The following is a 2,833-nucleotide window of genomic DNA, read 5'->3' on the forward strand; positions in this document are numbered from 1 at the left end:
CCAGGGTGGGGCACGGGGTCATCCTAGGAACTGGGGAAGGGGAAAAAGCAGAGAAGCAGGGGTAAGGGGAGGAGGGCTAAAAACCACAAAGTAAGCCGTGAGTTGATGCTGAGCGTGTGGCCCACAGCGACCATTTCAGGCACAGAAACGTTTCTTCCCAGAGCAGCTGCCGTTGCTGTGGCATAAGTGGGCCAGCTCCCCATGCCACTGGTCAGCTCACACATGCTTTGCATGAGTGAATTTATAACAGAAAGCTCTAGAACCTGATGTGGGTGGACACTGTGAGAAACAGGGATTGTAGAGGGTTTCTAAAGGGAACCAATGCAACAGAAGTAGAAATTTAGAGGAACTGGGCTTATCACAGCCCACAAAGCAGATGGGACGCAGCCTGGCATCGAAGGGGCCAAGGCACCGCAGCCAAGGTCTGCAGCCCAGATGCCCGAACCAGCTGTGACCGCTGTGCTGTTGTGTCGTGGTGCTGCGGGGAGGGTCTGCTGCTGTGGGCTCTGCGGTGACATGAGGAGCAGCACCGGCCACAGAGAGAGCGTGAAGGGAATACCGCTCAGGGCACAGACCTCTGCCAGTTTGCCTTGTTCTGCTGTATTTTGCAAAGCAGACACAATCATGACTTCATTTGCCCCAAAAGGAGTGAATGGGGAGGGATTTGCAGCCACCGTCTGCCAGCCATGAGTGAGGCGACCATGCAGGTGAAGAGCAAAGGTCAGGTGGCCATACAGGTCAGAGCCACTGGGCTCATCAGGTGGCCTTTTGGTGCTGGTCTGGTCAGGGGACCCAGGGTGACCTCTTCTTCCTCCTGCCTGGGGGTTAGAGCATGGGCTCAGGACTGACCCAGGAGGGGGTGGTGACCTAGAATGGTTGGCCCAGAGGTAGAGTCTCTCTCTTCTCTTTGTCTCTGTCTCTGTCTCTCTCTATCTCTATCTCTCTCCCCTTCCCCTCCTCTCTCTCATTTCTATTCGGAGCCTGGTTCTGAGAAGACTGCACCCTCAGATTCCTCCTATAAATCTTCCAGCCAGACTCCCTCCGGTAACCCCATTATCCAATACAAGGGAGAGACCCCCCCGCCCCCAGACAACCTCCAAACACACAATACAACATAAACTATTTGCCAGGAGACATCCCCAGAGATCACACGGAAACTCTACCAAAGGAAAATAAATCCCAACCACAAAAGCCCCTCTTCAAGAGGCCAAGGTGCTAAAGTATATTATAACGCAACACGGGTAATTTTGCTCAGGGAAACAAAGACCCGCATAACACATGGCTTTTCACAAAAAATCTTGAATGCTTTCATGCAGCTTCAACAACAGTGCTTGGTGGATTAAAGCCGTCACTATACCTACAGGTGTATATCAAGTTCAGACATCTGATTCCCGTTACCAGGCCCCAGCAGGGCTGGCGGGCTCGCAGCAGACATAACCATCCTGCTTACTGCTTTCCTCAAAGTCCATGTAATTCACTGCGGGCATCGTGTTTCATGTTTACCTTGTCTGGCTTTCTTTGTTCTTAAGAACCAACCAAGACCAGCAGACCAAACATTCTTAAGAGTCATGAAATCATAAAGGGTCAGCCTTGGGAGGCAGCTCAGAAATCCAGGCTCCGTTCTCTCTGGTTTTCAGGAAAGGTATGAGGCCTGCAGAAGGGAAGCAAAAGGCCAGGGGCACAAGGAATCTGGGAGGGAAGGGATAGCCCTCGGCCAAGAAGCAGATTCCAGAGCTTACATGAAATAGTCCCTCCCAATTTCACACCACCGGGATTCAACAATAAGAAACTCCACTGTTTATACAATGTTTTTCTGGTTTATAAAGAGCTCTCCATTGGAATCTCTTTTGATGATCACAATGTGTATCTAAACATGTGTGTTATGATCCCCATTTTACAGAGCGGGAAATGAAGACGATGATGGTGATGGGGCGAATCAGTGATTTGCCCAAGATCCCAAGGCTGGAGCAAATGGTGAGGCTAATCACATCTTTTGTCAGCTTTGAGGGTTGGAGGGCCAATCGCGAACTGCACCAGTCACAGCCGGGGTCCGATCACCCCACCTGTGGCCTCGAGCCATACCAGTCCCACTCAGCCACATCGCCCCTGATCTGAAGTCCATTGCATTAGGATTCATAGTTTTCAAAGGACTTTTATGGCTCTCTGGTGCTAAGCGACCCTGTGAGTTAGGCAGGACAGGTGGAGGAAGACAAGATGAGGCCTCCAGAGTTGGCTTTTCCAAGACGATCCAGGGTCCTTTACTTCTGCTCTAGAGCCCCTTCCCCACAGGCATTTCCCCCACCCATGGAACGGAGGGTGTTTACAGACTGGTTACATATGAAACCAAAAATATTTGTTTAAGAAAGAGAAAATGTTGGTAGACCAAAGCAGCACCTTCCCGGAGTCAGGCCTCCAGGCAATTTCCCAGAATCCAGTCTGTGAGAGCAGGTTCTGGGACAGCACGCCGACCAGGAGGATGAGGAGGATCCTAGTTGCCCACAGACCACAGGGCGCACAGCTATGAAAAGGAAGAGGCGCCTGGTTATGTTGGTTTTTGAGACCAAATCATACCCTGACCCAGGGCCCCCGTCTGGGCAGCTCAACGGAGCCACCGGGAATCTGAGGCCCCCAGATCTAGCAGCCAGAGTCTGGTTTTAACCAGATCTCCAGGCAACTCCAGCGGGCAGCCAGGTGGGAGCCAGGGATTTCAAGGATTCCACTGGCCTTACAACGATGTGAAAATCTCTATTTTATTTCGAATGAGACAATGAAAAAAAAAATTTGTCAAAGTAAAAAAGCAAATTGTCTAATCATTATTTTTACAAAGCACTTT

This window comes from Canis lupus, chromosome 31, assembly GCF_011100685.1.
Source record: "Canis lupus familiaris isolate Mischka breed German Shepherd chromosome 31, alternate assembly UU_Cfam_GSD_1.0, whole genome shotgun sequence".
NCBI lineage: Eukaryota > Metazoa > Chordata > Mammalia > Carnivora > Canidae > Canis > Canis lupus.